We start from the raw sequence: 12,173 nt of genomic DNA, 5'->3' as shown, positions 1-12,173 counted from the left end.
TGAGATTTTTGTTGTTATACTTAGTTCTTGTATTTGTGTTTTAGATTTTGGTTTTTCGAGATAGGGTTTCTCTGGGTAGCCTTGGCTGTCATGCACTCACTTTGTAGACTAGAGAGATCCATCTGCTTCTGCCTCCCAAATGCTGAGATTAGAGTTATGAACCACCACGCCTGGCTCTGAGAAGGTATTTTAATTACAACACCTCTCCCTTCCTTTTCTTCCCTCCAAGTCTTCCCATATACCCTCTTCACTCTTCTTCAAGTTCATGGCCTCTTTTCCATCAGTTGTTACTGCATGCACACATACGTATATAAAATGCACTTATATATGAGAAGTTAAATTTCTTTTTTTGTTGTTTGTTTGTTTGTTTGTTTGTTGAGACAGGATTTCTTTGTGTAGCTTGGCTGTCCTGGACTCGCTTTGTAGACCAGGCTGTTCTTGAACTCACAGAGATCGACCTGCCTTTGACTCCCTAGTGCCGGGATTATAGGCGTGTGCCACTGTGCTGGGTGAGAAGTTAACTTTCTAAGTACCTTTTGTTCAGTGCTTTAGCTCACAGAGTCCCTCAGAATGCAAAGAACTCCCACTGTCTGGAAGCGGCTGCTCTGTTATCTCCACTGCTCAGCTCCCAAGTCTCCCTGTCACAGGAAGGAGGCTGTGGCTCACTGCAGCCAGGCCCCCAGAGCTGATGCTTTCCTTTGATTACTCTTAACAGTTTAAAACTTATTCCCATGGTTCCCAAAGGCTCATATTGTCCCCACAAAAATCTTTGGAAGTAGACATTAGCATTTACAGACAAAGAAATTAAATCCTGTGACTGTTTAAGCTTTGAAATGTACACTATAGTCCTGACTCCCAACCTGCCCCTCTGTCTCTAGGTCTCAGTGTTTCTTGTAAGGAAGTGCTCCCTGGCCTTCCTTGTGGCAGGTTTCAGTCCTCCCCTCCCACTCTAGGACCATAAGTTCTTATGGACTAAATTATTTCTTTATTTGAAACAGGGTCTTTTGTAGCCTAGGCTGACCTCAAAACTCGGTGTAGCTGAGAATGTCACTGAGTTCCTGAGTTTCCTGCCTTCGTGTCCCAAGTGCCGGGATTCTGGGTATGTTCCATCGCACTTAACTGAGCCAACAGAATTCTATGTGTCCTGTGTATGTCATGGGCACATGGAGCTTCCTGTGCACGGCTATTGCAGAACTAGGAGGCAGCATGTCCAAAACCATCTGGCCAAGGATGGGAACAAAGCAGATTCTCTAAGAAATTATCACTTGGCTTCTTAGTGTTTACAAAATTATGTTTTCTTTTGATTCTGGGATGTTTACTGGTTAGTTGTTACAGATTGCTTATTAGATAAATAACTAATATTTTGTATGTAAAGAAGATGAATTAGACAATTGAGAATTTGTCAGTTTAACACATCACAGTAATCTGAGGCTAATGAGTTCAGGCATTCTCGGGTAGTTAAGCCTGATTGTTCCCTTAGCTTTTAAGCCTTACTTCCCATACTTAAATTCAGCTTTATATATTTATAAATGATATAATGCTACCCAGCCTGCTTCCTCAGGCATTAAATTCAGAAACAGAAATTCTAATGGAAACTCAAACATTTCTGTCCGACTTTGAGTAAATTCTAAACTCGTTTCAAGTCTCAACTTTCTGTTCTTCTAATGCAAAGACTTGGCATGATAAACTTCCAAGCTATTTTCCAGCCCCTGTCTCTTATAGTCTAACAGTAGTCTCCTTCTATCACTCTGGTTATGACAAAACTGTCCAGGTCTAAGAACAGGTATGCTAAGTACACCAGGTTCCCAGGAGTTCAGTTTTTATTGTGTATTAAAATCAGTTTAGTGAAAAATGGAAATGAAGAAAGATAAATAGCAGAACCTTCCTTTAGTCTCTCCCTAGACAAAGGCATTATTAGCTCTTTGTCAGATAAAGTTTATTATTTAGTGTCATGCTGGGACATAAATAGGGTCAGTCTCCTCGCCTCGAGGATATAGTCACCTTGGGATTCTTATTTCTTCTTTACTGTAACCACATTCCCACAGTTCCAATGTGCACAGTGTTAAGAGTTGAGCAGGGAGGTTTTCAAGCACTGGTCACATAAGTTTAAACTGAGATTCTTACTGTTTGAGGTACCTCCTGACCAGTCATTAATGTTGTATAGACCTCGGCTAATGGGAAGGAAAAAGCGGACAGTGCCTCAGGGGTGGCAATGTTGAGAGTCATGGGATTTATCTGGAAGACACATTTCCTTTGAAGGTTGGATATGACCCAGCCAGATGGAGAAGACGTCATGTCTGGAACAGAAATGGAGGAGTCCTAGTAAATCATTTGAACAGTTTTTCAATCCCCCTTGATATCTCTTTGTTTGAATAACTTTTGTTAGGGGGGAGTGACAGCTTAGTGATCAAGAGCACTAACTACTTTTCCGGAGGACCCAGGTTCAAGTCCCACCCCCTCACATGGGTGGGGCACAACCACTAGGAGCTCGAGACCTGGGGTATCTGATGTCCTCTTTTGACTTCTGAGAGAACTGCATACACGTAGTGCACGGACATAAATACAGCCAGAGCACCCTTACACACACTGTAATAATTTTTTAAAAGAAGAAATAAAACATGTTCACTAGTAATGAAGGAATTCACCAGATATATTACAAACTTGATTTTTCTTTGTTTGCAAAGTATTTTACGAAGAATCCTCTGGAGAGGGCATTTTGATAGCCTTACAGGAATGCTTGCTCCTGGCTGGGTCCCTCGCAAGGCTGACTCTGTGGAAGTTCCATGTGGAGACTGGGTCTTGAGTTTCCTCTGGCACCAGCTAGCTCCATTGAGTCAACAGAAGGAAGCTGTGTTCCCGTTCTGGAGCTCGAGGGTACTAAACTCTTGACCTTGTCTCGTATTTTCTCCCCGGTGTTTTAGGAGCCAAGCTCTTCATCAGTAATGTATGTGGAGTGCTTTCTTACACTTATTTTTTTACCCTTTACAAACTAGTATCTTCAAGTTTAAAAAACCGCTTTAAAGACTAATCTTGAAAAAGTCAGAGAACAAGATTTTTTCTTTTCCCTCTTTCCCTCTCTCTTTGTCTCCTTCCTCCTTACCTTCCTTCCTTTTCCTCCCTTCTCCCTCCCTCCCTCTCTCCCTCCTCCTTCTCCTCTCCCTTTCTTTCTTTCTTCCTCAATATTTGGCACACACATACATGTTAGCGAGCAAATCACAGGGAATAAGATAAATTACCTGCACATTTCTGCCTTCAAGGAATGCAAAAGCTAAGATTATCAGTCCTAAATACTTGGAGACCCACATACCTTAGTTCCTCTGCAATGGAAACGGAAGTGAGCTGTGGGATCCATGGGGGTTTTCCAGTCTCTGAAAAGGAAAATTCAGAAGGATGGAGAAGGAACCCACTTTGTCCCTTGTGCTGCACTTTTCAGTGTACAATGTCCAGCTTTGGGTCACAGGCCCCCTTACTCTCCCACAGCTTCGCTCCTGCAAGACGCGTGCAGTGGTGTCGCACTGTTCACTCTTCCCCTTGCTACCTTCTACTTTCCCATCCTATAAGTCCAGAGTAGAGAAGCTTAGAAGGATTTCTGAAGTGGGGGGGGGGGGAGGATATAAAACATGAAAGATAGCTAGTGCTAGCTGGATTGCCAGGCATATGGCAGCCATGAGGGATCCTTCTTATATGACTGTGCTTCTGCTCTCCTGAGTCACATGTTTCCACTCCTTACTTCAGTGGTACCCAAGGAGCACAGCGATGAAAATTTTTTCTGTCTCTTCTTTGATCCTTTTAACTCTTAAGGCATGAGGAAGCTATATAGATCCCTTGTTACAACGTGCATCACTTCTCTTACAAGATAAGAACAGCTGGTTCGGATTGGCAGTACAGTCTGATCTTGTTGTTCCTATCTTCTAGTGGAGGGAGGGGAACACTAATCAAAACCATTGATCCAAAATTGACCCTGCCTACAAGATGTGCAGGCATAAAGGTGGAGTAGAGATGGAGGGAATGCCCACCAATGCCTGGCTCAACCTGAGACCCACCCCATGGGGGAGAGCCAACCCCTGACATTGTTAATAATACTTTACTAAGCTTGTAGAGCCCAGCATAGCTGTTTTCTGAAAGGTTCAGAAGCTGATTGAAACAGATGTTGAGACTCACAGCCAAATATTAGGCAGAACATTGCCTGGTGGAGGAGTCAGGGCAGGATAGAAGGACCTGGAGGGGACAAGAACTCCACAAGAAGACCAACAGAGTGAACTAACTAGGGCCCAAGGAGGCATATGGAGACTGAAGCACCAACTAAGGACTATGCATAGACTGAACCTAGACCCCCCCCATCCCCCTACACGTATGTAGCCAATGGGCAGCTTAGTCTTCATGTGGATCCCCTAGTAAGTGGAGCAGGGGCTGTCTCTAAAAGAAATTCTGTTGCCTGCTCTTTGATCACTCCCCCCGGGAGGGCTGCCTTGCCTGGCCTCAGTGGAAGAGGATGCACTCAGTCTTGAGGTGACTTGACATGCTGGAGTAGGTTAGGGGGTGGGGGCTCCCCTTTTTCTGAGGAGAAGGGAAGGGAGAATAGGGGGAATATATATATTCACACACACACACACACACACACACACACACACACACACACACACACACACACACACTTCAGCAATAGCAATGTTCAATACGAGGGAAAGTTCTAGGAGTTACCAAAGCGCTCATGTGAAAAATGAATGATGGTAAAGACACAATTTGCTTACTGTTGCAGTGCTCCACTGGTGTGCTGACTCACAGGCAACAAATACTCACTCACTCGTTAGTAGTAGAGAAGGTAATTTTCAATTTTAATAAGAGAGAGAGAGAGAGAGATGTCTTTGTTTCATAGAAATTAGCATTCTAAAACAAACTTGGTTTTTGAAGCTGCTCTTCTTACAGATCAACACAGAAGGGTTGTGAAGTCAAAGGAAGAGAGAAAGTAAAGATTGCTTAGTTCGAGTTATTTTCTGTTCTCGCTTATTCAAAGTGTAAGGGCTGCCTGGGAAGGAAAGGAAAATGGAAATGCACAGTTGGTCTCTTATCTCAGCCTTCATGTTCATTTTTTTTCCCATATAGAATGAAGAACTCAAGTTTTCTCTGACAGCTATCTTTCCTGAAATCTTATTTTCCTGAGAAGGGAAATACTTCTCAAGAATGGAGTAGCTGAGAACAACGATCCAGCACTGAAGGTTCTGAATAACTGAAGGTTTTAATACATTTTTAAAACCATCGTTACAAATTATGGTAGTTTCCTCCTGAAGGCAGCCACCATTAACTTCTTCCTTATCTACGCCAAATTTTACACCAAGAATATCTTGATTAACTGGGGTGTGGAGCGAGTGATGTCTAAACTGGGCCTTGAAGGATTGACGGGAACCCTCTAAGCAAACGAGGAAGGCAGTAGAGAGTATTTCAGTTAAAACCAGTAGTGATTACCTGGCAAGGGTCACAGCCGTTTCAGTTGTCTTTTTGCACCATGCCATGCAGGAGAAGTCACCCATATGTGTGCATATAATCTCCTCTTCCTAACTTTCTTCTTTTCTCCAAATTATAAGCCTTCTGGAAGTGATACCTTCCACTAAAATAAAAATACATCTCTTGCAAAGCTGAGCTAATGTGAAAAGAGAAGAAACATCCCTATTTTCCAGTGCTATGAATGTACAATACATGGACATAGTGTATATATAGTGTAACATCTGTATATTTGCTCATAAAGGCAGATAATTGAAAACATTGTAAATTATGCCCTTTAATTCTTGTTAAATATGAAGCATTTGTATCTTGTAAATAAAGACATCTTTAAATTGGAAGAAAAAAAAATCCTTATCTGAGTTGGGTAGTTGTCATGTCAAACCACCCTGTATCAGTTCTTTTCAAAAGAAAGTTGCTGGGGTTGAGCATAATTCTACAGAGCTCTTGTGTACATCTGAGGAGGTGACATCTACGTGACGCCATTAAAACTGATCTCCCAGTAGCCCACATTTCTCCATGCTTCATTTTCCCTTTCTGTTTTCCTTCGCAGCTAGTGTGGTTTTAGACAGAGATGGTGTTGAATCTTATTAACAACGCACACCTGCCATGTGACATTTAGAAATTTACTTAACCTTTCTGCAGTTCTATTTCCTCTTCTGTGAACTAGGGATAGTAAGCCTGTCTCTTAGAATTAAAAGGATGAAATAAACCCATGTCAATTGGGGATGGCACAGAATAGATACAAAACAACCCTTCTCTTTCTGCCCTTTCAGCCCAAGTCTTCCTTGTTTCTCGCAACTCTGCTTCCCTGGGCTAATTTCTTTCCAACACTTGGATGACAACTTTTTATTCCTTTTAATCCAGTGGCCCGACTCCATCGTCTGTCCCCTGCCTGCACAAGCACACTATAGTCCCTGACTGTGATCAGATTCCCTAGAACCCTAACCTCCAACAGACTGGCTCAGGAAGATTCAAGAATAATACAAGCAGGGAGGATAATCTCTTTTTTTTTTGCTGGAAGGTTTTAAGAAGAGTATCCTTCAGACAAGGCAAGAGGTGATCAAGGGAACAGAAAACTACGAAGTAACTCACAAGAACCTAAGAAGACACTTAAGCTACAAACCAAGAGCATGGAAGATCCCCTCATCTAAAGCCAAGTGTGTACAATTTCCTTGGGTTTTTTTTTTTTTTTGTTTGTTTGTTTGCCTTTCTGAAGACAAGAGATCAAGTCTTCCATTGTGTAAATATCCACAGCATTTTGCTGCATGTTTTAAACATTTTTTCCCCATTATGGAATAATGCACAATGCTCTTCCTGGATATGTTTTCCCTTTATCGCCTACCGAGGTTTGTAGCCAAGAAAACTAGAAGCCTCCTGCTGCTTCCTTGTTTTTGCTTGCAGAGAAGAGCAGCACACGGTGTCTAGGTGGATGGTGCTCTAAGCCCTGAGCACCATGGATGCCGAGTCCTCAGGGATTCAGATTACAGAAGTCCTCACAACTGCTGGGCCCCAGCAGAAACTCCTTCACTGTCTGGTTAGTGCTTACAACAGATTGTCTGTAAAATTCCCGTGCAAATGGTCAGCAGCCATAGGAAGGGGAGGTCGTTATAATGATAAGACCCACACATGAAGAAGTGTATAAAGGAAGACATGTAAGTGTCCAGGACACAGGAAACAGGATGTGACAACAGCAAGGATGAGTTATGCCAATGGATAGCGTAAAGCAACAGCCATTGCTGGCGAACATGAGGAGCTAAGGCTTGGGGCAGAATGATCTAGATAGCAATGGTTTGCTGGTCACACCCACATGACCCTGGATAGTTATCTGTCATTGTCATTGTCTTCTTCCTTCCTTCCTTCCTTCCTTCCTTCCTTCCTTCCTTCCTTCTTTTTCTTCTTCCTCCTCCTCCTTCTCTTCCTCTTCCTCCTCCTCCTCCTCCTCCTCCTCCTCCTCCTCTTCTTCTTCTTCTTCTTCTTCTTCTTCTTCTTCTTCTTCTTCTTCTTCTTCTCCTTCTCCTTCTCCTTCTCCTTCTCCTTCTCCTTCTTCTTCTTCTTCCTTGCTTTTATTTCACGTGTGTGAGTGTTTTGCCTGCATGCATTTATGTGTATCACTTTCATGCCTGTTGGTTACAGAGGCCAGAGGAGGGCACCGGAATCCCCGGAACTGGAGTTGCAGGTGCTTGTGAGACATCTGTGGGTGACGGACACGGAATCCAGGGCCTTTTTGAAAAATTGTATCTATCATCTATCTATCCACCCGTTCATCCATGTCGGTCCATCTGTCTGTCGTGTTCGTTAGGGTTTTACTGCTGTTAAGAGATATCATGACCACAGCAACTCTTATAATGGAAATCTTTTCATTGGGGCTGGCTTACAGTTCAGAAGTTTAGTCCATTATTCATCAGAGTGGAAACCATGGTGGCACACAGGCAGATATGGTGCTGGAGAAGGAGCTGAGAGGTCTACATTCAGAATGGCAGTCACTGGGAAGAAAGAGACAGTGGGCCTAGCTTGAGCTTCTTGAACCCCAAAGCCTACCCCCAGCGACACACTTCCCATGGCTTCACCTACTCCAGCAGTGCCTATCGTGCCCCTCTGCCCCCCCCTACCCCCCCCCCCCCCGCTTCCCTGGCCATCTCAGGCCTGCGTGCCCATCCCATGGTTCAACACCGGTATGGAGGTCAGATCCACCACGTGCGTTCCAGACACTGAGCTCAGGTTAGCAGTCTTGGTGGCGAGCACCTTTTCCTGCTGAGCTGTCTCACCAGCCCATGATATTTAATCTTGTCAGTTTGATTAGACTGAGAAGTGCCTAGGTAACAGGTGACACGCCCCTCTGTGAGGGGGGTTTCCAGATAATTAATTAAAGGGGCAGAGTTCTTAGTATAAACCCCCACCCCACAGGCTGTGGTCACAGATGGAATAAAACAGGGAAAAGGGCAAAGCCCACTGGTGTAGCCATCACCACGCCTTGCCTCCTGGCTGGCACATTGTGAATTCCTCTGCGCTGTCATTCCCTCCCTCCTGTGAAAGACTGAACCCATGAACCCAAGTCAATCCTTCTTTCCTTGAGTGGTTCCCTCAGGTGTTTTGTAACAGCACTGAAAATTCTGACAACTACAAAGCTCTTAAAAATAGAAGTGTTAACCATACAGGAAAGTACACAGAACAGTACGCTAATCCTCCTTAACAACTCCTTGCTGGGTTTCACGGTCAATGCTGCCCAGTTCTCTTCTTCAATTCTCTTCCCTCCTTTTCTTTCTAACTCTTTCCTTTCCTTTCCTCCTTCTCCTGTCTTTCTCTCTCTTTTTTTCTTTGATATTTTATTTCATTGCTTAATTTAAGACAAAATATTATGGTGCCATCTTAATCCTGGGTAACTTACTCTAGTTAGTTAGTTAGTGAATCTTATATGAATCTCAAATTTATAATATATATTCAAATGATATATAATTGAAACTATAATGAGTGAAATAGATATACATATATAGTAATTCTGAGTAACTCACAGCAATCCTCCTGTCTCAGCTTCCTAAGAGCTAGGTGATGTCAGTCACATGCTGCTTCAGTGGTTCTTTTAATTTATACAGCTGCAATCCATTATGATGCTTAACAGAGTCAGCACAAATCTATTAATAGAGCCTAAATTTTTCTTTTATTTAAATTAGATTTTCTCACACCTAATATATCCTGATTATGTTTTCCTCTCTGTCTATTTTTCTGAATTCCTCCTCCTCCTTTCCATCTTCCCTCCCATCCAGACCCACTCCCTTTCTGTCTCCCATTAGAAAATAAGCAAGCTTCTAAAGCAGCAGTTCTCAACCTGTGGGTCATAACTCCTTTGGGAGTCAAAAAGAACTTTTCACAGGGGTCACCTAAGACCATTGGAAAACACAGATATTTACATTATAATCCATAACAGTAACAAATTTACAGTTATGAACTAGTAATGAGAACAAGTTTATGGTTGGGGGTCACCACAACATAAGGAACTAAATTAAAGGGTCATAGCATTAGGAAGGTATTATAAAGGATAAAAATGAGTTTAATAAAAAGAAAATATAATAAGATAAAACAAAAACTAATTCATTTGGGTTGGACAAAAAAAACCCAAACCAAACAAAAAAACAAGTAAGAACAACAACAAAAACAACTCCAAAACAGAAAACAACAACAATAACAACAACAACAACAACAACCAGTAGGAAAAGGGCCCAAGAGCACAAGAAACAGACCCACTTGTTTGCATACTTAGGAATTCTATAGAGACACTAAACTGGAAAAAAAATATATGCAGAGAACCTGGTGTAGATCTTCGCAGGCTCTGTGCATGCTGCCTCAGTCTCTGTGAGTTTATATGAGCTTTGATTATGTTGACTTAGAGGGTCTTGTTTTCTTACTGTCCTCCATTCCTTCTGGTTTTTAGACTCTTTCTGCCTCCTCTTCCACAGGTTCCCTGAGTCATGAGGGGAGGGATTTGCTGGAGACATCCCACTTAGGCCTGAGTGTTCTAAGGTCTCCCTGTATAATGTCTGGTGTGGGTCTCTGTGTTTGTTTACATCAGATGCAGGAGGAGGATTCTCTGATGATGTCTGAGCAAGACACTAATCTATGAATATAGCAAAATTTCACTAGGAGTCATTTTATTGCTACATTTCCCCCTCTCCTACTCCCTGAACAGTAGTATTTGGTTTTATCCAAGATCCTTGGATAATCTAGACTCAGATTCTTGGTCATTGCTTCAATACAGGTATGGGTTCCATCTCACGGAGTGGGTCTTAACCCAAATCAAATATTAGTTGGTTATTCCCACAAGCTTTGTGCCACCATTGCCTTGGTATACTTGGCATATTTTGCAGCAGGACACCACTGTAGATGAAAGGGTTTGTGGCTCACTGGGTGCTTACATTTCTCTTCTGGAACCATGAACAGGACCTTACTGTACTAAAGATGCTAGGGAATGTAGGAGAGAAGGCTCTAGAGTAGGCATAAGCTTAACTTTCCCATGCTCCATGTAGGTGTTGTCTTCAGCATCAGGACCTTGCTGTCAGTTTGTGGAGGACAACCTATAGTCTTGGCAATAACCTGGGTTGTCATGGGACCTTTAGACAACAACACATTTAGATTTAACCCAGTTCTGGTACTGGAAGCCTCATTTGGTGAGAAGTTACAGATTTGGAACTCTGTCTCCCACATTATTTGGCAATTTCATTTATATCACTTCATATATATATATATTTTTTTTTCTACTAGATTTTCATACTACTCCTGAAGTGGTCCTTAATTTTAACTGTCTCTCCCCATCTTCCCCCCTCATGCCTCGCTGTCCTCCCTCTGTCTTCCTGTGTCTCCCATTCTAACCCCTAATCCAATCCTTAGTAATATTCTGTTTCCCTTTTCCTAATCAGACCTATTTGTCCTCCCTAATTACTTACTCTGTTCCTGACCTCTGTAGTTCTATGGATTGTGTCTTGGTTACCATTGACTTAACAACTATTACCCATATGTAAGAGAATGGTCATCATATTTGTCTTTCTGAGTCTAAGATAACTCACTCAAAATTATTTTTTTTTAATTCCATCTACTTACCTGCAGATTTCATGGTTTCATTTTTTTTAATGGCTGAGTAATACTCCATTATATAAATGAACCACGTTTTATTTATTTATTCTTCTGTTGAGGAGCATCTAGGTTGTTTCCAATTTCTGGCTATTAAAAAAAAAAGAGCAGCAATGCACATGGATGAGCGAGGGTCTCTGTGGGAGGGAGAAGTATCTTTCCTGTATGTGTCTAAGAGTGCAACACATATCCTCAACATCCAAATGCTGGATCCTGAGGTACATTGATTCCTATCTTCCAGAGTGTAAATGTTGTTTTTATTTCCTCAGATTAGGGCATAAGATGAGAGCTATACTCAAGTTTTATGAATGCATGGCTTGGGCTGATCTCAGAGCATTTCTAACTGTCCCTAGGCCTAGGCCTGGCAGCTTCTAGCCTCCATATAACCTAATCTCCTGCAATCCCGGACATTGAATACTTCTGCTTCCAGCCTCCTCTGCTAACCTAGGCCTAGGATGTTTTTAGCCTCCAAGACTACTGCTGAAGAAGCTCACCCTTTCTAGTTCTTTCTGAACTCTGGCTGACTAGTTCAACTCAGCTGCTGTGGCTCAAAACTCTCTCCAAGCTGACTGACTCAAATCAGCTTCTCTCATTCTCACTAAATTGCTCTGTTTGGAAAAACTGCCCCTGATCTCCATGAACTCAATTGCACTCAACCAAACTGCACTGAGCTCTACTCTACTCTACTGTCTCTGACTCTTTCTGTCAAATCTTTCTCTGACTCATCACTTTGTCTGTCCCTCAATACATGTCATTGTTGAGGATTAAAGGTGTGTACTAAAGACATGCTTGTATTTCAGCCAGAGGGATTAAAGATGAATACTAAGGACATGTCTTTATTCCAACCTGATCACACAGAACTAGGTTTTTGGATGTGATCGCTTGCCAGAGTATCCATGTTGCTGGATTAAAATTATTTTTTACCTGAGGCACTGCCACACTGATTTCCAAAGTGTTTGTAAAAATTTCCACTCCCACCACTAATGAATCAATGTTCCCCTTGTACCTTATCCTCACCAGCATGAGCTGTCATTTTTGCTAATTTTAGCCATTCT

At 42.3% G+C, this 12,173-nt stretch overlaps 1 long non-coding RNA gene across 1 annotated transcript in view; it reads left to right on the top strand.

Annotated features, from left to right (window-relative positions):
- The window catches only part of LOC311583326, a 90,189-nt gene that overhangs the window by 61,693 nt on the left and 16,323 nt on the right, over nt 1–12,173 (top strand). Inside the window, exons 2-3 of the long non-coding RNA XR_014774454.1 lie at nt 5,104–5,216; nt 6,521–6,656. This is a non-coding gene — a long non-coding RNA (uncharacterized lncRNA). The remainder of the gene's footprint in view (nt 1–5,103; nt 5,217–6,520; nt 6,657–12,173) is intronic.

The sequence above is a fragment of the Acomys minous genome (assembly GCF_964271855.1).
Source record: "Acomys minous genome assembly, chromosome: 1".
NCBI classification, from domain to species: domain Eukaryota; kingdom Metazoa; phylum Chordata; class Mammalia; order Rodentia; family Muridae; genus Acomys; species Acomys minous.
The sequence above is the reverse complement of the archived record's forward strand: the minus strand, read 5'-3'. Positions and strand labels throughout refer to the sequence as shown.